Source organism: Tachypleus tridentatus, chromosome 7 (genome assembly GCF_004210375.1).
Source record: "Tachypleus tridentatus isolate NWPU-2018 chromosome 7, ASM421037v1, whole genome shotgun sequence".
In the NCBI taxonomy this organism is placed as follows: Eukaryota; Metazoa; Arthropoda; class Merostomata; order Xiphosura; family Limulidae; genus Tachypleus; species Tachypleus tridentatus.
The window spans coordinates 80416983-80440307 of record NC_134831.1 but is presented as its reverse complement, the minus strand read 5'-3'; the positions used below and the strand labels follow the sequence as shown (position 1 = coordinate 80440307).

At 35.0% G+C, this 23325-nt stretch overlaps 1 long non-coding RNA gene across 1 annotated transcript; it reads left to right on the top strand.

The window, feature by feature from the left end:
• Nucleotides 1-459: 459 nt before the first annotated feature.
• Nucleotides 460-22616, top strand: LOC143258034 (uncharacterized). The gene is made up of 3 exons (XR_013032102.1): nt 460-483; nt 1007-1218; nt 21613-22616. It is a non-coding gene; the product is annotated as an uncharacterized LOC143258034 (long non-coding RNA).
• Nucleotides 22617-23325: the final 709 nt, after the last annotated feature.

Sequence of the window (23325 nt, the reverse complement as noted above, 5' to 3'; positions counted from 1 at the left end):
ATTTACCCTCATTCCTTAGAAAGTATCTTATTTTTTCTTTTAAAACTTTATGAGTAAGGAAAATTAGGTATTCGATTTGATTCAAAACATATGAAAATAATTCTATCACATCTTTTAAAACAAGTAGTATCCTGTCTACTCTTTCACCGCTTTAACGCGTGATGGTTTGGAAACATTTGTATTAAGCAATGGTTCTAAATGTATAGTCCAAAATGATTAACTGTTTTGATGTTCGTTTGATGTAAAGGAGAGAAAATACTAAACCTTTCGTCACAGGCCTAAAATTCGCAAGACTGGAGTTAGCTTTGCTATCCTCCAAATCTCCTAATCACGTCTCTGAGTCAATGCTGGTAACGAAGTGATGAGGATTTCTGTTACTCATCGTCAAATGATTTCATTCGTCCACAGAGACAAGGAGAACATTCAGTGACACGTGTTACAACTTGATGAAACCTCTGGGAAGAAACCTCTGGGAAGAAACTGGTAATATTTTATAACTCATTATAATATCATCTAAAACATTTGTTACTTGTGAGAAATACATTATTCGATGCACAGTTCGAATTGCAATGACAAAGAGCAGTACTTCCTAGGTTGGTAGTTAAGTTTGTTTGTTTTTATACACTGAGAATCAAACTTGTAATGAATGTGCAACGAAAATTTATTAAGTAAACTTAAAACTTGAATTGTTACGAAAGTCTGAAATCGCTAGTAACTTTACATTTCCAATTACACTAAGATTTATTAATACTCATTTAAATAGGAGATACGCTACGTAATTCATATTCTCGTATGAAAGATACTATATTGAAACAGTTTTGTGTACATTATATATGCTTAAATTTATTATTTCATTGACTTTATACCTATTTTGGCTTCTAAGACGATGTGTGACTTTAGGTCACCACACCAAAAGGTTCTCTGTAAGTTCGTTTTGTTTTGTTTTTTTAATTTCATGCAAAGCTACACGAGGACTAACTGCACTAGCCGTCCCTAATTTTTGCAGTGTAAGACTAGAGGGAAAGCAGCTAGTCATCACCAACCACTGCCAACTTTTGGGCTACTCTTTTGCCAACGAAGAGTGGAATTGACCGTCACATTATAATGCCCCCACGACTGTAAGGACGATCATCTTTGTTGCAACGGGGATTCGAACCCGCGACCATTGGATTACGAGTTGAACGCTTTAACCCACCTGGCCATGCCGGGCTGTTCTCGGTAAGTAAATAGTAATATATGTCTCAGTTAAGGTATTTGAATTCCACTGTAAAATCTCTTGGAAAAACAAAATATTTAAATTCACTAACAAAAAAAAAAACAGAAAAGATGGAATTTACCGCGAATGTGTTAAAAACAATATATGAATAATTTTGATGCATTAAATTTCAGCTATAATGTTGATCAGAAATGTTCTTCCTTATTATTGACGTATGCAGTTAAATCCAAACTAAATACTTGAAACAATTTGTTTGTTTTGAATTTCGCGCAAAGCTACACGAGAGCTATCTGCGCTAGCTGTCCTTAATTTAGCAGTGTAAGACTAGAAAGAAGGTAGCTATTCACCACCACCCACTGCCAACTCTTGGGAAACTTTTACCAACGAATAGTGGGACTAACTGTCACATTATAACGCTCTCACCGGTGAAAGGGCTAGCATGTTTGGTGGGACGGGAATTTGAATCCACAACCCTCAGACTACGAGTCGAACGCCCAAATCACCTGTCTAGACCGGGCCAATGATTTGTGTTAACGTTAGTTTGTCACAGAGACTAACAGGACTTAAATAAAGGCTCCTCACTCTTTAAGGTAAAACATAGCTCTCGAAAGCTTCAAAAACACACATGCATGAAAATTCAGAAATTTCCTATTTACTCGCCTAGCATTAAAAGTACAGATTCATTTACACATGTATATTACAAATTAAAACTTATTTTGATTCTATTCAGTGAACACTTACTTATTTTATTTCATTATCTGTAGCGTTCAAAATGCTAATAAGTATTTTAATTACGCAAGCGAAATAAAAGTATGGGTTCTACCTAAGAAAGTCTAAGCAAAAACATGTTAACGTTAAGAATAAAATACAAACTACTAATAAACCGTTTCACTTATATGAAATGGGACTTCCAATGGGATTGTAAATTTGGAAATGATGGTTGATTTGATGAAGAATCAAAATTCAAAGACATATAATAAATAATTCAGTTTTAACAAATTCATTTGGTGAACCGTTTCCAAATCCAACATAACAGCTTGAGCAGAGAATAAGTTTATTGTTCTCAAACTAGCATAGTTTCTAACATTAACCTACTTTTTATCCCATTCGAACTGTTTTAACGGTTACACGCAGTGATGTTTTGTTTAATATTCCTCAACTGCGGTTTATCATACCTACTGTTTATTAACTTGTAAAATTCTGTGTTTTAGTACTACAATATTACTATCTAAAAGAATTATAATCAAATTAAAAATGCATTTTTAAGCTTTAGTAAATAACAATGGGCAAAAAGACATATGCTCCATTTGCCTGAATTAAACTTTGCACAATGATGAAGCAGTCTCGTATTAGATGAATACTAAGCCTACATAAACTAAAATATCTGTAAACCGAAACTATTCAAAAATCTATTATGAAATACTTTGTTTTGAATCCTGTCTAATGTTTTGAATTCAATGTGTAAGTTTCTTAGATTTCTAATCCTTACTCTTTCTTAAACTTTCCACAACATCCTTAGATATAAGTTGAAGAACAATTCACATTAACCAATAATTGCGATATTTAGACACAAGGATGAACGGCGACACCTAGCAGTCACTGAAATATATATTTACAAAGAATAATATATATATTTCTATTGCAAAACAACAAAATATCTTCTATCATTTGTGCCAAAAACATTTAGCGACATAACGCTATAGGCCTAACATTCTAAACAACACTGTATACATTCGAATACAATACTCATAGGGAACTCTGCTTGAAGGTGCCCTGTGGAAGCAAAGTAAAAATCAGGTTAATGTACGGCGTTCTTTCACCAACTTTATTTTGAAGACTATACAGGGTAGCAAGGTAAATACATCGTGTAAACACTTATTAAACATACTAAAGAATTGTTGCACTTTGCTCCTTGTTAATTTCAAAGCATACAAGTAAGGAAAGCATTATATGAAACGGAGTTTGATTGAAAATGAACATGTTAAAAAATTGAAAAATGTCCCCTGCTGGGACAGCGGTAAGCCCTCGAATTTAAACACTAAAATCAGGGGTTCGATTCCCCTCGGTAGACACAGCAGATGGGCCGATGTGGCTTTGTTATAAAAAAACACGCACACAAATTTTTTTAAAAATCTCACATTTTCCCTCTTTGTTCTCTCTCTCCATCCAGCTCTACAAGATAGACCTTTGTGTAGATCTACGTTTAACAGCAGCCAAACCTATCTTTATTTATTTAAAAAAAATCTAAACTAGAAATGAGTTCATCGGCTAACACAGCACTAACTCTTCACTTCAATGCACTTTTATGGATAAGCAATCTGTGGGTGAATATGTAACAGCAAAAAAGGGAACTATGTACATTGTCTGGAATGAATCACAACCTTTCGTTTAGAACAAGCAAGCCTGTATTCATCGATAACACTTCCTAGAAATTAGAAAAAGAAAAACAACAACCTTGCTGCTTTACATGATTTATAGTTCTACTTTTTTTCTCCATCTGCCTCTTGGAAAGAAGTCCTCATTTCTAAAGTGTTTGAGAATCTTTACCGTGAACAAAATTACTTTGCTTGCTCCCCTTTTTAAGCCAGTTCCATTAGCATGTGTTTGCCTTCAATCTACCAACTTTGTGTGATATACTGCGATTTTGTTAGTGAGAATACATTTATGAATTACAAATTGGGAGATTTTTAAGAAGCTCTAAATTGAACTTTGTCAAAGTTTCTGTTCGATCAGGATCAATAAGACATAATTATCACCTAGTTATTCGAAAAGAAACAAAAATAAAACCATAGACTTATTTCCCTTCACTAATTTTTCTAGATAAATATTACGTGTATACTCTAGAGTTAAGAAAGCTTTTATCGAATGCAATAGGAAGAAGTTTGTGACCAAGAAAGTCTGATGTCTGATAATGTATACTATTCGATACAAGAATCTATTTATTTGGTGCTTGTTGTGGACGTTAATAATTAATAGAATTCTTTTCCTACATGGTGTTCCAGTTTCATCCAGTCACCTGCATGATGAAAATGTTACCCCCTGGTGTTTTATTTACTCCTATAAATTATGTTTAATTTTAATATAACTAATTATTAATAAATGGCACACGATTTTGATAATGCAGTATTTTTCTTAAACATCTCTACTGACATAAAATACAAAAAGCGCAAACTTACGTAATGTGCTATCTGTGCTGTATGCAGCACGAGTATCTAAACCCGATTTTTAACCTTATAAGCCTTCAGACTTAACTCTGAGTGTGCCATAAAAAAAGGAAAGACAATTTATTAGTGATATTGGTTTGGTTTGTTTTTTTTAATTTCGCGCGAAGCTACGCGAGGGTTATCTGCGCTAGCCGTCCCTAATTTAGCAGCTAGTCATCACCATCCACAATTGATCGTAATATTATAATGCCTCACGGCTGGGAAAAGGCGAACATGTTGGGTGTGTCCCTCAGAATACGAGTCGAATGCCTTAGCCACCTGGCCATGCCGGGCCACTAGTGTCATAATACACATGTAAAATGATACCATGTTATCTTTTATGGAAATATTTTATAAGGAACAAAACTTGGATATTCTGTTCAGTTATAAAGTTTGTTTGCTTGCAATTAGGCACAAAGCTCCACGAGGGCTTTCTGTGCTGTACCCACGACACAAATTCAACACCATATGTTAACGTTATGAGTCTCCGATCTTACAGCTGAGTCATTGTGAGTTGTTCAATTATAAATAACATAAAAAATGCTCTAGTTATTATAATATATTGCATTACATATCTACATATCTTCAACATTCATCCAATTTTATTATTATTCTGTTACTGTATTCTGTCTCACCTCCTCGCTACAGAAAGTAACGAGGTAATTTTAACCAAACTGTTACCATTCTATTAATGTTACATACACGAGTGGTAAGAACCCGGAGATAAGTATTCAAACAATAACAACTATTTCAACAACACTTTCTATCGTTGCGGCGTGTTTGAGTCTTAGTTTATCTCTCTCACTGCCACCTAGTTTTATGGCAAAATAATTTTACATCTCACGTTGCTTTATCTGTTTATATGATGTATGAGCATGAAATAATATTCCGCTTCTTGTCACTGAAAACAACTTACAAATGGAGAAACCTTTGTGTACGTGTACCCACGGGGCATTACTGAGTAAGAAAACGCTTGCTTTGACACCACAACCGCACGCGCATTACTCTTTGTTTTATTTTTTTGTTGTTGTTGTTTTTTTCACTTAGTAAATGATAAAGTCCGGGAAAGGGCGTGCGATAGAAACCGGAGAAAGAGGTACGAGGGAGGGCAACAGAAGGATTCAGGGAAAGGCGCCTGTTCATCGACCCCACACCCTAAGTTTGACCCCAGTTTCTAGCCGACCGGCCTGGAATGCCACAGTGCAAGAAGATTCGTGGATATTTTGTTCTCAGACAGGACTGTGAAGTAATAAAAACAAGAACAAAATAAACAAAAACCAAAAACGCATCGTTACGTCTTACAGAAAGTGTCAAGCCCCACTGCTTGCTACTCCAGGTCTTTATACTCAATATTCCCGGATGTTATGTAAGCGTCAGTTTTCGTATTCTTTAGTGGTTATCTTGATAACGTGAGAGAACGATTTTACGAAAAGAGAGTTTAAGGTCAGGTCTTAACAAATAATGTTTAATGAATGTGCAACAAATTCGTGTGTCAAAGAAAAAAAAATGTGTGGGTGAATGCAATGATGAATAACATAAACCAACTTTTCACACAATTTATTTATAACTGAACATATTATAACAGTGTTCATTATTATCTCATTCAAAGTATTGTGTACGCTTTAAGAACTCGCTCTGTTTATATATATATATAAATGTAAATCTACAGATAAATGTACTTAAAACATGGTATACGCTGTGCGATGGTCAGGATGACTTTGGGAGAAGAGGTAGCGACAAAGATAGTGATGGTAGGGGTAATTTCTATTACCTTCTTTCAACATTCAACTCTTAATATCCTTCTACACTGCTTCACGGATGGTCAATGACCGCAGAAGTGTTTTACGGGATGAAGTTGTAAGATCACAGGTCAAAGTAGTATAACGGTTCTTTACATCAGCCTTATGGTATACTGTTGGAGTACATGTTCATTTGAAGTAACGTATTATTACAATAGCGATTTTCTTCATTCCCCATAGAGGATAATAGTGCACTCTCTGAGATATATTAAGACGTTTGTGTGTCCCCTCTCTCACAATGTGTGTATGACGTGTTTTAGTAAATTTAAGGTGTGTGTATGTTTTTCTTGTAGCAAAGCCACATCGGGATGTATTCTTTATCCACTGAGGGGGTTCTAACCTCTGATTCTATCGTTGTAAATCTGAATAGTTACATCAACTGTTCCTTCGGGGGAAGCGGAAAAATTAATAACCTTTTTTTTTCTGTCTGATATGAGAATATGGCGTTATCTATGAATGTAATTAATGTTAACTTACGTCAAAGACAACGAATGCTCAATATCACTCTCATGAATTCACGATGTAGGTGGGAACCAGAGTAGCCTAGATGTCTGGAGCCGTGGACTCCTGCGTTAATCTGAACTTAACTATATGTGTGTTATGTTCACGCAAACGTTGACGTATTTTTTTTAATATAGGCTATTTAAAATTAACTGAAAAGTATTATATACACACACATTAAAACTTTACCGATTTGCTCACCCGTGCTTTTATCTTTCAATCAGAAGATGCTCCATTTCGATATATCTTATAGGTATGAAACACGTATGGTGAGAAATGCTTTTTTTCATAGCTACGGTGGTGTTTTTTCAAAGTACACTTTAATTTTGTTTTTATTCCACAGATATCAAACTTTCAACCCGAATTTATTGTTTTTCTAACTAATGAACGAACAAAACAACAGATAGACGACAGTTGAAGCTATAACAATACCTTTTTCTTTATTTGTATAGTGGATTGTATATCATAACCAAGAATAATTTCATTGTTACTTGTAAAACAATATTTAAATTTTCAACATTTTAGTAAATTAATAATCATGTGCGTAATTTCAAAGTCACCTTGCATGAACTTAAAAATTAATAATAGGTAAATATCAGTAGGGTTGCATGCAATCACTAAACACGTGGTTTTTTGAGAACTGTTCAGGAGAGTTTGTTTATTGTACTTACGTATCTTGAAGTTAACATTGTATATACTATTTTATAGAATTTATAAAAGCACTTCCAATGTTTGTTTTCGATCAAAATTATAAAAGGTTATTTGCGATCTGTCCTCTGGTGGAAGGGAGATGAAACATCGAATGTCGGTGATATAATTCAATACATGTATTGCAGACTCACAGAATACTCCAATTTTAAACCAAAATAACAATTTTATACATTTTCGTAAGTAACTACTTTTTATTTAAAATACAAAATCCATGACGCATACAAACACATCCAGTTGAACCACAGAACTCAAAATGTATAATCAATTTGTATGATAATATATTTGTGTGAAGTCTTTCCAAGAGATGGCGACAAAGGCACGTCACTCGTATTTTACAAGATATGTTGTAAATTATGTTCTCAAACTGTCTATACATAATCTAAATATAAAGGAATGGATTTTTTTAGTATTATTGTATTTTTACAGCTAATTATTTTTATTCCGCAAATATACAGTTATAGTCTTAGCTCAGAGCTTATATTATACTTAATTAACCTTAAGGTTTGACTTGTTACGTAGTATTTTACTTTTAAAAGAAAGCGTATGATGAACTAAGATGGTAAACATTTCTGATACCGATTTTTCATTCTTAATCCAACCAATGTTTTTGGGATTTAATTTTACACTTTGAATAATGCAGAAAAATTTAATTATACAACTTTACGTTTGATCTAAATTTGTGTGAGATGAACTATGTCTCTTTTATTTTTATTTTCGGATAAAAATTATCCAACATAAGGGCTTAGAAATATGTTATTACGGCTGCACGAGATAAAATATGACAAGTTATTTAAACATTTAAGAATATGCAAGTTCCTTTTCTATTGGCCTGGCATGGCCAAGCGCGTAAGGCGTGCGACTCGTAATCCGCGGGTTCGCGCCCGCGTCGCGCTAAACATGCTCGCCCTCCCAGCCGTGGGGGTGTATAATGTGACGGTCAATCCCACTATTCGTTGGTAAAAGAGTAGCCCCAGAGTTGGCGGTGGGTGGTGATGACTAGCTGCCTTCCCTCTAGTCTTACACTGCTAAATTAGGGACGGCTAGAACAGATAGCCCTCGTGTAGCTTTGTGCGAAATTCCAAAACAAACAAACCTTTTCTATCGCGTATTTTTTTAACGAAACAATAAATATTAGACTTTTTGGACTTAATATACGTACCGTCAAAATTCAGTTATTTTTATTATAATGTATCTTATACCTTCCTATATAACTACTGTTAAGAACAAGGTATACTCGAATATCCAATTTCCACTCACTTGAGAATTGAAAGGAAAGCACGTAATAGCTTATAGACCGTGAGATTTATAAAGCGTGTGTTGTTAAACAACAAAACTACACAACTAGCTATTTGTGCTGAGCTCACCGCATTCGATACCCGATTTTTAATGTCATAAGTCCAGATATTTACTGCTTAGACGGCCGACTTACCTCAGAAGTTCAGAAGAAGAAGGAAAATTGGGAAACAGCTAAAACATAGTCACAAATGATCTGCAAGGGTGTGTATACTTTTACCACTTACAAATTTCACACGATAACAAATCAAAAAGGGCAGAGAAAACAACATCGAAAAAAACAACACTTTTGTTCTGAGATGTAGGAAAACAGCCGATTCGATTGTTCGGTTGTTACACGTTTAGACGTGTTTTTGACAAGGGAAAATCTTCCAGACGTTTCGTAACTTTTTGAACCTACGTATATTTTACAATAACTTAACGAGACGCGATTAGAAGCACACGTGACTGCTATTAGCTCAGTTACATTATTACATATGAGCTCACCCTTTCAAAGTTGTTTTGATAAAAATTTAAATTTTGTTTGTTTGTTTTAAAGCAAAATCACCTTCGGCTTTCTACTGTGTCGACAGCAGGGAATGTGTATCTTAGCGTGATGTAATTCAATGTTCATAAATTATCTGTTTATTTCAACTTGAATTGTATACGAGTTTTGAAAGGTTTGTCAGTATATCTCAGGACGGCTGACATAATATTAACACATATCAGCCGCCCTGAGATATATTTTTACTTCAATTTGTCTTCTCGTCCTCACGAAGGTTTGTCGATGTAGATGCGTGTTTATTTATTCGTTCTATTTTTAAAATATAACAAGTAGGTTTGTGTTTACCATATCAGTACAAGGTTCAAAATGAGCACGAAACTAAGTTTATTGAACTAGTTTTGTTTAAAGATGTAGTAGTACGATGTTCTTTATATCTTAACACTACTTGAATATTTTAAAATCTTTCCTCACATAATCAACAACACATATGATCTGTAATTATTTCTGGTATCGTAATTGCTTCAATACTATTTCAAACATATCGCACAAAAAGCACTTTAACGGGGGTATCATTGGAATGCGTTTTCTGTATTCTCTTGGTGTGATTTACTAGAATTATGTTTGAAGGCAAAAGGCAGTTTTAGTTTAGACTCGTGATAGTTTCGCCGAGGTGTGGCGCTACTTAATCATAGTAATTTCGGCATATTATATTTTAATTATCTAACGTCCTGATATTTTGTTGTTATGAAACTCCAATTTACCGTCTTGAGCCATTAATAATTGAGCTGCCCATATAAAATATTATTAATTAATGTAGAACTGTCTAGAATAAACCTGAAAGAATACATAAAATTCTACTAATTTTAGCAAAAAAGAAAACTTTCTAAAACCACTGCATATCTTTAACTTGCACGAATTCAGATAGAGAAATGAACTGATATACATATTAGCGCCAAATGTGTGAATATACTGCCAGAACATTAATAATAATATGACGGAATGCTTAATGTATACATATTTTTACCAAGACTTATTTTTGTATGTGAATATCTCGTGCTCTTGTAAAGCCAATTAATTCACATCTTTACGTAGCTCATAAGGCTTACATCGCTAAACATCAGGTTTCAATACCCGAGATGGGCAGAATCCAGCACATATTATAGCTTTGTGCTCACCAGTAAACAACTAAACTAACGTGACAAATAACGATATCATCTCACGAGAGTCTTGCGGCTGAAACAGAAACCAACCAACGTCTCCGTGGAAACGTTGACGTCATTTGAATGAATACGGCTATTGAACTGGGAAAAAAAATTACATGAGAAGTTTAGAGGGACCTACTCAAATGTGTTTATTAACAGATGGAAGCATAAAGCAGGCATCAGAAAAAAATCCGGTTTGGAATTTTTACATCATATTTATGCATGTATCATAATCAACAATTTAATTATGCGTTCGCCACTCTGGCTCCGTGATAAGCCTAAAGGAAGATAACATCAAAATTCGATATCTGATACCTGAAATGGGCATAGAGACATTCTGTTGCTATGCATTGTTCACAAAAAACAATACGAGCGATATTTGCGATAGCCATCTCTAACTTAGCAGCAAAAGACTAGAGAAAAGGCGTGTATGTTTGCGTGTGTTTTTCATACAGCAAATCCACATCGGGCCATCTGCTAAGCCCAACGACGGAAATCGAACTCCTGATTTTAGCGTTGTAAATCCGTAGACTTACCGCTGTACTAGCGGGAAGCACAGAGATGGCAGCTCCTCATCACCATCCAAACAATTGTTGGACTCTTTCTGTTGGTAAGTATGTTTAGTGAGACGGGGATTCGAACCCGTGAATCTGAGATTGCGAGTCGAGCACCCTAACCACCTGGTCATACCAGTCCAGCTTTGAGTTTAAAAAAATGAAACAACAAATACATTGTGCATCTGGTTAATTTGGATACATTTAATAAACATTTGACATTTAACCTTCAGTGGCTCAACTGTAAGACCAAATATCACGCTAAAATTCGAATTTTGATACTCTTGACGGACAAAACACACATAGCACATTGTATAACTTTTTGTTTAAAAAGAAACAGAAAAGTTGATACTCACAATGAACCGTTCTGAATTTTGTAATAACTAGTCATTAATGAAATAATATTTTGTAATGTAGAAATGTTAGTTTACAACGTAAACGTTTTATATAATGTTTTAAACGAATCAGGATATCTACTTTAATTATACGTCTGATCTTTTGTTCAGAAAACGTCTTCCTATTTCAATGTAACATACTCAGCCGGGTTCGTGGTACAGTTAGTTCGTCACACAAACATGTGAACTTTAAATCGTGATACAGTTAATTCGTCACAAACGTACAAGTACTTTAAGATGAACTGCACGTGTTTCTATAAAGAGCTGTCCGTGACAGATGATAGTTTATAATCCGCTTGCATTCTGGAATGTCAGAAATAAATCAAGTGCCGAATAAACGAGGTAGTTATTCAGTGTATTTCACAAGGTTATTACCATTTTGAAATCTGTAGGACTTAGGTGGCAACAATACATGCAGAATGAAGTAACGTGTGTTTGGTAGCGTAACGAGATAATACTAACATCCTTAAGACAACAGTAGGTGCATAATTCTTTAAGTAAAATAATCATGAGTTTCAATATTTTCGAGAATAAAAATAATATTGTTTTGTAGATATTCTGCTATCCAACCATCCATACCAACAATAATCTTATTAAAACTAGGTCTGTGCCCTAATATTTACATTTGTTATAAGACGTTATGCTAGGCCTAATACATTTTTATCACTACACTCCTAGTTTTATCCCTTACGGATTAGGCCTGGCATGACCAGGTGGCGTTCGACTCATAATCTGATGGTCGCGGGTTTGAAACCCAATCACACCAAACATGCTCGCCATTTCAGCCGTGGGGGCGTTATAATGTGACGGTCAATCCCACTATTCGTTGATAAAAGAGTAGCCGATGAGTTTTGCGGTTGGTAATGATGACAAGCGGCCTTTCCTCTAGTCTTACACTGCTGAATTAGGGACGGCTAGCGCAGAAAGCCCTCGAGTAGCTTTGTGCGAAATTTAAAAAAACAAACAACAACCCTTACAAATTATCAAGAATTAAAAGAGTGTACAATAATGGTGTTTCAATCACACTATTTCGTTTCGCTCAGTCCAGAGCTCTTCAGACCAGTTGGGGTACAACGAACACTGATATACTATTACTTATTTTTCGGTGAAGCTGTTATTTACAATTATTACATTATTCTGAGACACTTTATTATCATAAAATATTTTTTACATCGTTACATAATAACTGATTACGATTGTTTTTATTACTTTACATAGGACTGGGTAAGCCATATCAAAACGATTTTGAATATTAAATCAGCAAGTCACGTGACAAATATAGCCAATGTAAAATCGCGATGGAACGTAATGCACCAATGTTATATATTGATATTGTTTGGCGTTCGTATGATACCACTGAAAACTGACCGATTTTGAGAAGAGTAAGAAACAGCCCTTTCAAACGCAGAATAGTCATATACTCGGATTATATTGGTGTTTTCAGATAGAGAAATTTTCCATGTACTTAATGGCATTGGAAAATAAAGGAATATAGATCAACTTTGGGTGCCAGAACCAGTCCTAAAAAGACGTACATCAAGTCCCTGTGGTGAGCAAAATGTAGCGTGTTGTAGCAGGTGAGAATCCACAAATACAAAGACTGTTAGCAAAAGCAATCCTAAGTAATAATACACAATATAATCAAGAAAGATCGAATCAACAAGTTATGGGTTCACCGAGATAAGACTTTCAGTCATAACTTCCATTAAACCGACGCATACATCAAGCAGTTGAAAAACAAACTAATATTCATACTGTTTCACAGGAAGACAAACCAGTCAATTTCCTGGACCCGGCATCTATGGAGTTCTGTGCTGTCGGACAGTTGAAAAGGCCGCTTGGAAATATTCGTTCTCTTAAACTAGATGGATTATGGAAAGCATGCTGAAGGAGTGGTGTGATATGTTTTGAATATGATAGCTCTGCAACACAGCATCTTACACGATCGTCAGAAAGAGCACGACCAGACGTGAGACATAGATGGAAACGACGTGTTAAGGGTTTGAAATAAGTTCACATAACATAGGTTATAGTGAAGCTTAGAAGACAAACGAAACTCTTTTTTTTCTTTTTACCAATTATAATTAATGTCATGGACAAGAAAAAGATTTTAGAATAAATACTGTTTTATTATAAATCTCATTTCTACTTCAAAGGAAAGATTCAACATAGGCTTTTTTTAGATATTGAAAAAATGCGCTTCTTGTGGTTTGAGGTTGTTTTACCTTTAAAAATGGATAAATCAGACACCCAGAATGTTGTAAAATGGACCCATCTTACTCATAAAAGCTGCTGTTGAAAACAAATGCTACATTTAAATAACTTAAATAGTATTTGGCATTGGTCAGGAAAGCCGTGCGCTATGCAAAATTACGCCATTATATCGGACAATGGCGCAAAAGAACATGGGGTAATGGAGTACAATGTGTTTGTTTTTTTAGAATCAAGCATAAAGCTACACAATGGGCTATATATGCTCTGCCCACCACAAATATTGAAACCTGATTTTTATCTGTGTGATTATGCAGACACACCGCTCTGCTACTGAGGGGCGAGTACAAGTGACCAAACTCTAATTTGGAAATATACGTCCTTCATCTTACCCTAAGCCACTCATCGTAAATCATTTGCACTTTAAAAAAAACCAGTGAGCTTGAAAAATACTTTTTTCTACGGTATTTGGTTCTGGCATGACCTGATGTTTAGAGCTCTGGGTTTACAATCTCTTTAAAGTACACACTTGCCCTTTCAGCCTTGAAGAATTATAATGTTACAATTAGTCCCATTTTTCGTTGGTAAAGACTGATCCAAAAGTTGGCAGTGGGTGATGTTGATTAGATATCCACTCTTTAATTTCTCGCTTCTAAATTAAGGGCGGCTAGTGCAAATAACCCTCTAGTGTTTTTTTTCGCAGAATTAAAAAGAAATTTAACATAGCACAAGGGTCTTGCTAAAACCTTGAAAATACTGAACATCTACTTAAACGTGATTTTATGAATAATTTGTAGTTCATATTTAAGCTTTTACTTCATGAGCGTAAAGTAATTCAGTTAAGAAAATCATGTCTTTTCGGCTACAGAGCCTTGAAATTATTCTCGAAAATTTGCTGTAGTCATTCAAAATTGTATAGTTACGATTGATACTTGATAACGAACGGCTTGTACCCTTTATAATTAAATACCGTATACTAGCTGAAGCACTCATCCTTTGTTTTCTATCCTTTATAATTAAATACTGCATACTAGCTGGAGTACAAATTCTTTGTCTTGTACCCTTTATAAATAAATATTGTATACTAGCTGGAGTACCCATTCTTTGTCTTATACCCTTTATAATTAAATACTGTATACTAGCTGGAGTAGCCATCCTTTGTCTTGTACCCTTTATAATTAAATACCGTATACTAGCTGAAGCACTCATCCTTTGTTTTCTATCCTTTATAATTAAATACTGCATACTAGCTGGAGTACAAATTCTTTGTCTTGTACCCTTTATAAATAAATATTCTATACTAGCTGGAGTACCCATTCTTTGTCTTATACCCTTTATAATTAAATACTGTATACTAGCTGGAGTAGCCATCCTTTGTCTTGTACCCTTTATAATTAAATACTGTATACTAGCTGGAGTAGCTATCCTTTGTCTTGTACCCTTTATAATTAAATACTGTATACTAGCTGGAGTAGCCATCCTTTGTCTTGTACCCTTTATAATTAAATACTGTATACTAGCTGGAGTAGCCATCCTTTGTCTTGTAGCCTTTATAATTAAATACTGTATACTAGCTGGAGTAGCTATCCTTTGTCTTGTACCCTTTATAATTAAATACTGTATACTAGCTGGAGTAGCCATCCTTTGTCTTGTACCCTTTATAATTAAATACTGTATACTAGCTGGAGTAGCCATCCTTTGTCTTGTAGCCTTTATAATTAAATACTGTATACTAGCTGGAGTATCCATTTTTTGTCTTGTACCCTTTATAATAAAATATTGTATACTAGCTGGATTGACCATCTGTTAGATGGGTGGAATAAAAACACGTTTATAACAAATAATAAGAAATTGTGCTCCTATGTTTTAACCTGTATCAAATGGAAAGACATCCTCTTTTCAAAAATACCAATGGACATCCTAGTGTCAATCTGCAATTTTTGTTTTTGGTGAAGAGAGAAAGAAAGTGCTAAGACCTGATGTTTGTATGAATTTATGCATACCTTTATATATACACGTATGAGCGTATGAATTTGCTATATATTTAATTAGCCATTCGGTGGCTGAACGGTAAGTCTGAAGGCAAATAACGTTGAAAACCAGAGTTCGATATAACGGTGGGCACAGTACAGATAGCCCATTCTATATCTTAATTTTTAATACAAAAAATAGTATTTTATATAATACATGGTATCAGGCTTAAGTTTCAACCCAATGTATCAACATGCAAGTTGCTTTGTGAAGTTTGAGTTTGGTTTACACTGTAAATTTATACCCATTTCATAAAACTCGATGTAAGAAACAAACTTTATGAAGTTACAGATTAAGTTGAGTATTTTATGTGGTGGCTCTACCTACGTGCTTTAACTATATATATGTGTAACAGAATAAATCAGGTATTTTTCTGAGATGATCGACTAGTGATTTTTCCATTTTTATTTCTGCATAAAATTTCGATTTCAGTAACACAGTGGTGTGTTTGCGGACTTACAACGCTAGAAACTGGGTTTCGATACCCATGGTGGCCAGAGAACGAATATCCAATTGTGTATCTTGGTGCATACTGTAAAACAAACGAATATAAAACTTTTGTATTTATATTAAGTGGTTTCTCTTCTACTACATTTCCTGTTAACAGACGTCACAGCTTTTAGATTAAATTACATTGAACAGTTTCATAGCCTCAGACCTACCTTCTTCACATTTTTATGATTATCCTGCTAAAATTCAAGGCCAGGGCAGCTTAGACATCATTCTCTGTATATTGTGTGATGAAACTTCTTCGTAGCGTATACATGGTTGTCCAGAAAAAAGGAGAAAACTTCTACATTTTCCAGAAAGTTCTAGTTTTATCTCTTCAACTCATAGCATTTGTTCCCAATTTCATCTTTTAGTTTTTTTACCGTTTTCAAAATTTAAACCTTAGACCATCTTCACGCATAAACTACTAGGTTTTATGAGTGTAATCTTTTCCACGTAGACCACACACTTTCTTTCAACTACCTTGAAAATATTATATTGTTAGTTCTAACTCTAAACAAACCTTATATTTATACGTCTATTTCTTGCAGTGTTTTGAATTTATATAATATTGCAACACTTCTTATGATACCATCATTCTAACGGGTTTTTTTAACTGCTCCTTTGAAAGAGGTTTTGAATAACAAATGGGTAAGTTGTGCTTTCATTGTGTGAAACAGTAATTTTTCCCAGTTTTTCAATGTTTAAATCTCAGTTTCTTTGCTTTATAGTTTCAATTTTATTATTGTTGAACCAAGCAACGTATTTGATTTTCTCAATTTACTGGTTTTTCTTTGTGGTTGTGTAATTGAAACTAAAGTATCGGTGATTTGAAACAAAAGTTAAAGACAAATGTTTTATATGGAAACATATATCACTTCATAAAACTCACACAACTCACACTTACTCGCACTCAGTTAATATGCAACTATGTCATAATACACTAGTTATGAAGTGACTACTTGTTCTCCTTGTACTTATAGAACAATATACAACACACACAGATAAAGCAGTGCAGCGATCAGTAGCTCCAACATTACGGGGTTTTAGTCCTTAATTAAACAATACTAAGAATGCATATTTCTAGCAGAACGTCACACAATCTGATCAGCACAGTTCATAAACCCTATGTCAGGTTTCAGAGAAGCTGGAACTATAAGCTGTTTGATCAGGTGTTTGTTTGAACTGATAATCGTCAGCTGTAGAAAAATTATTTGTCCAAAGTATATATTGTATGCAATGATTCTCTTTAACGTCTCTTCAGTGATTGTTTGTGAAGCTCATAGAATGGACAGAAAACCAACAACAATATTATTTTATTCACTTCTTCAGCTGGATTCGGTCCATGGACTAGGGACGTTCAGTTTGTCTTTACAAAAGGTTTGGTTTTGTTTGTTTGAATTTCACGCAAAGATACACGAGGACTATCTGCGCTAGCCGCCTATAATTTAACAGTGAAAGACCAGAAGGAAAGCAACTAGTCATCACTACCCACTGCCAATTCTTGGTTACTGTTTTATCAACAACTAATGAGATTGACTGTCACATTATAACGCCCCCATGACTGAAAGAGCGAGCATGTTTGATGGGTTTGGGATCCGAACTAGCGATCCTCAGATTACGAGTCGAGCGCCCTAACCACCTAGTTAGAAAACTTGAACCAAATATCTCAAACATTTGTAACTAGAAATGGGAAGTAAAAATTTATATTGTTGTCCGTGCCTAGCCTAGTAATTAGCGTGCATGTCTAAAGTTCGAACCGCGTTACGCCGCCGAGCACGTTCCACGTTTTCAGTTGTAAAGGCGTTACAACAGTGCAAGTCAATTTCGCTATTCGATTAGGATTTGCCGTGTGGGCGTTAGGTTGGTGCTGTCCAGTTGCTCTTCCTATGACTAGTGGAAACTATGATTGGAACTTCAGGTCACTGACCTGTTCGTTTAGTTCATTTGTCGCATAAAGTGTCGTTGTGATTGAAAATGCCGTATACTGGTTATTTCGTAAGATTACTTTTCTATATTATTTGTATAAGGTAACTAAAAAATCAACATGTATAATATTGCCCTTCAACTCTCTAGGTAACAAAACCAAAGTCTGCTACACGTATATTTTGTCAACAAGTTAATACTCTCTGTATCGACGAGGATATTCAAAACATTAATAATTTTATTTTGAGGCGAAAGAAAATACATTGATCCATCGATGTCAACAAGTTAATACTCTCTGTATCGACGAGGATATTCAAAACATTAATAATTTTATTTTGAGGCGAAAGAAAATACATTGATCCATCGATGTCAACAAGTTAATACTCTCTGTATCGACGAGGATATTCAAAACATTAATAATTTTATTTTGAGGCGAAAGAAAATACATTGATCCATCGATGTCAACAAGTTAATACTCTCTGTATCGACGAGGATATTCAAAACATTAATAATTTTATTTTGAGGCGAAAGAAAATACATTGATCCATCGATGTCAACAAGTTAATACTCTCTCTATTGACGAGGATATTCAAAACATTAATAATTTTATTTTGAGGCGAAAGAAAATACATTGATGCATCGAAGAAACGAAAAACGTTTACACAAATACATATAAGGTAATCTTGCGCTTGCAAGCAACGCTGGAAAAGATATGAAAAATACCTCCGCGATGCTGGTCTTTACATGTCTTCACCCAGTACAATAATTATAAACTCGCCCTATGAATGACAAAACGTCTGTAAGTTTTTTATTATTTAGCAGGGTGTAATTTTGTAAGTAGTGACAAATATGTAACAATGTGATAGAAATTGTTTATTACAATACAAATAGGTTAAGATATCGAAATGATAGTCCATTTTAAAACAGGAATTGTGCGTTGTTAGTAAATACGAACATTTTCCTTTAACAGTGTTATACGTGTTTTATTCTTGAAGAAAAATGAACACGTAGACTGTTTTGATAAAATACCCTAGAACCTTTTTATTTTCATCGAGTTTAATACCACAGCGGATAACTAACTCTCCTTGAAATACACTAAGTGCTGTTTTTGTTTTGCAAAAATTTACATTTGCCAGTCGATTTTGTTGAATCGTTATTAAATTTCGCAGTTTTTTGAGAGTATTTTCTACAAGTAAGTTAGTTTTATAGAACGACACCTGGAGTCTCAGGAAGAGATTCTGAGAGATTAAAGAATTCTGTTTGGATAAACTAAACAGTGGTCAACCAGAAACGAGTGACCTTTTTCATACACGATTCGTTATAGTTAATACTGCCATAATTCTAGTACTTTTATCTGTAATTTTTATATTTTAATAGCTTGTGTATAAACACTATCTATAAACAAGTGAGATTTATATTAAAATACTGGGCTTTAAACAGAGATAATCCTTCACAGTGCCTATCTTAAGTGCAGTTAATGGTATTAGTGCAAAGTGTAGACGTCCTGATTTATTATAATTAGGTTTTACTACTTTTATTTTAAGATGTATATTAGCAATCCCTTCGCACTAAACATGCTCGCCTTTTCAGCCTTAGGGGCGTTATAATGTGATGGTTAATCACACTATTCTTTGGCAAAAGAGTAGCCCAAGAGTTAGCGGTGGGTGGTGATGACTAACAGCCTTCCCTCTAGTCTTACACTTCTGAATTAGGGACGGCTAGCGCAGATAGCTCTCGAGCAGCTTTGCGCAAAATTCAAAAACAAACAAAACAAAAACAATATTAGCAATCCTATTTATATCAGCATTCCTTAGAATTAAAACCCGTGTAATTATTTATACGTAATATATTAAGTGGCATATCTACCGATTCATTTAGTAAAACGTCTTGGCCATATCAACATTTTTTTTGTAGTATACGTAATACTTACGATATCCAGATATCACTTTCTAATATCTTTTCCTATAAATATTTTATCACTACTTTATGTAGACTTATTTCACAGCTACGCATTTACGTCTTTTGATGTAAATCTAAACTCATTTTTAAGTCCTAACCAAAATAGAAAGGATGTGAAAATAAGACTGAGGTAATTCTACATTATCTGCGAAAGCTAAAGGTCAATAGTTCACTAAATTAATTCAGACGAAATGAAATTTCAGCCTAAAATGTAACATTCGATTTTTATTATTTCGGCTAAACCGTCTGTAGTATCCCCAAGGATTCTATCAATGCTTCTTGAGCTCATTTCATTCATGATCAACAAGTTGAAATTCACTTCGTGAGAACTAGTTGGAAACAAGATCTACAACTGTTTCGTTTGATTTTTCACTTAGCTGTCCCATTTTAGGGTTAAAATTTAATGTTGTCGTTAACGAGAAGTTACGCGCATTACCGTTCACGGTATAATCAGATTTGAGAAAACCTTTTTGTAACATTCGAGTTCACATTAAAACTTTTTTTCGACCTTAGAGAATAGAGGAACGCAGTGATTAAAAGACTAGACTGTTCTGTAAAACTGATTTTAGAATGTCTAAAATACGTGGATGCTGGATGAAAAGATTTCAGTTTTAATGTATATGGATGTTCGTGAACAACATTCTCATGAAATGGTGCGATAGAGGACATTATTTTAACTTATTGAAACAGTATCAATATTGTGTTTATTACGCCAGTAGTTAAACTGTGTCAGAGATAATGATTTGAAATGAAACCTGCGTATAGTGAAGGCCTTAGTAAGCGCAAGGCCTGTTTGTTTTTTTAATTTCGTCCAAAGCTACTCGAGGGCTATCTGTGTTAGCCGTCCCTAATTTAGTAGTGTAAGACTGGAGGAAAGACAGCAAGTCATCACCACCCACCGCCAACTCTTGGGCTATCCGTCCCTAATTTAGCAGTGTAAGACTAGAGGGAAGGCAGCTAGTTATCACCACCCATCGCCAACTCTTGGGCTACTCTTTTACCAACGAATAGTGGATTGACTGTTACATTATAACGCCCCCAGGGCTGAAAGGGCAAGCATGTTTGGCGCGACGGGGATGCGAACCCGCGACCCTCAGATTACGAGTCGCGCGCCTTAACACGCTTGGCCATGCCGGGCCGGCGAAGCTTGAAGTAATAGAATAATATACATACAATCCAATGATAGGTTACGAACTAACATATCATGTAGGAGGATTTGCTCCCTCTAATATACAAACTGGCATATCTACCGATAATGTTATCTTAAGGTATAAATCGTTATAAGTTATGCTATATATTTGTGATTAGCAGAAATAATAACTACGTTTTAATCGCAAATGTGACTATTAACGTACCGCTTAAGTATCAACTCTTATCTAGTTACCTTTAAATCTGTTTTGTTAGTTTTATGAAACCAATGTAGTGACTCTCTTAGGTTTTACTCAAGTAGCCGTTGATTTCGAAGGATAGATAGAAACTTTAGAACGTTTCGCTTGTAAGCTTTCATCAACCTCACTTCAAACTAATATTTACCATCTTATTAGTGGCCCCAGCAGATATTTCAAGTTTCATAACAATGGCTTTTTAGGTTGGAAGGTTTGTTCTTGTTTTTTCGTTACCATAATCTTCTCTTTGCAGATGAAGTTGCTGTCCCAGACTGACTTTAGAATGTTGCTCTGGAGTCCTTGATGTCCCAGACTGACTTTAGAGTGTGGCTCTGGAGTTCTTGCTGTCCCAGACGTTTTGGTTTGAAATTTGTTTTTTTTTTATGTTTCTACGGATGGAAAACAGAATATTATATACGTTGACAATACATTATTTAACAATTTCACAATACGACTATTGGCGGAACCTGTTGTGACACATCTTGCATGCAAATCTAACTATAAAGTCATTGCACTGCCAAATAGATAACCGTCATTGAGAAACCTTATCGCCCGTGGCGTCACAGATCTCACTTGCAGCAACAAGTCAACAAATATACACAAGAAAAACTCTCTTATAAAGTGTGATTAGCCTAAATGTTTCGTACAGTATGTTAGGCTTACATCTAATAGTCCATTAGTTTGGGCATTCTGGACGCTGCTTAAGGTAAATAGTGGTGGTCGTCGCTCGACGTGGATGGTCATTGTTATTAACCAAAATGAAGGCTAGCCAAACTTTACTAGCATGAGATGTCACTATCAGTTGAATAATACAATTTGTTTGTCATCTAAACGCAGAAATAGTAATGTTCTAGATAACATGAACGACCGTCTTCCTCCTGTATTCGGATTCCAACCCATTCCATGACAGATCTGCTTCCATATCTATTGTGTTCTCCAACATGCTGTGCAAAAAAATTGTTCACTGCATTGTCTTTAAATCATGGCGTCTTTATTAATACACTAGAGATAAAATCTGAATTCGCCAGTGAAGAGGACTAACTTCTAGTCATTGATGTTTCACCTGAGGTTATTAACATATCTCAAACATTCCCGGATGTATCAAGATTTCAGAAGTACTCGGATTACGAGTCTGTTGGCCTCGTGAAGCCGTCTGCAAACTGTCTGTGTAGAAATTCTAGTTCTTAGTAAATTGTGAAGGCAGAATTCACCATTTCGTATTGTTTGCGGTAAGTCGCAGATGCGATTCACTTTGAATATGGCGATCTTCTCGAAAGATAGTGGTGAGTCTTCCACGCTCTTAGCAATGCTGTCTTCTAGCTTAGCCATTTGTTTTGTTATTGGCTTTACACTGGAGCCCAAATCTTGGGGCTCTTTCAATAATTGAGAGATGTGAAAATGAGTTGTCCAATTTACAAATATCATTATGTCATCCGGTTTTCAAATCTTTATTACTTTACTAGCCTTTGACTCATAAAGCCTACTGCTAAGTCAGTTTTTAGCCAAACACTCTCACGTACTTTACACGAACGCCGGTTTGCTTTCAAAGCTTAAAATGCAAGACCACGCTTCTCTATGTCAAAGACTCCAGTACAGAGTTAAATGAAATACGGTCTCGCATAGTCAGATGGTTAGGGCACTCTACTTGCAATATGCGAGTCGCAGGTATGAATCTCCGTCACCAAACATGCTCATATCTTCAACTCTGAAGCGTTATAATGTTACGATAAATCCCATTATTTGTTGGTAAAAGAGTAACCCAAGAGCTGGTGGTGGATGTTGTTAGCTAGCTTTCCTCTCTCTGGTCTAACACAACTAAATTAGGTGCGGCTATCGCAGGTATTCCTAATGTAACTTCGTAGAGTATATAAGACTATTGTTTATTTTGTTATTATGTACAAAAATACACAATGGGCTATCTATGATCTGCCCAGCAGGGGTATCAAAACCCTATTGCTCACGTTAT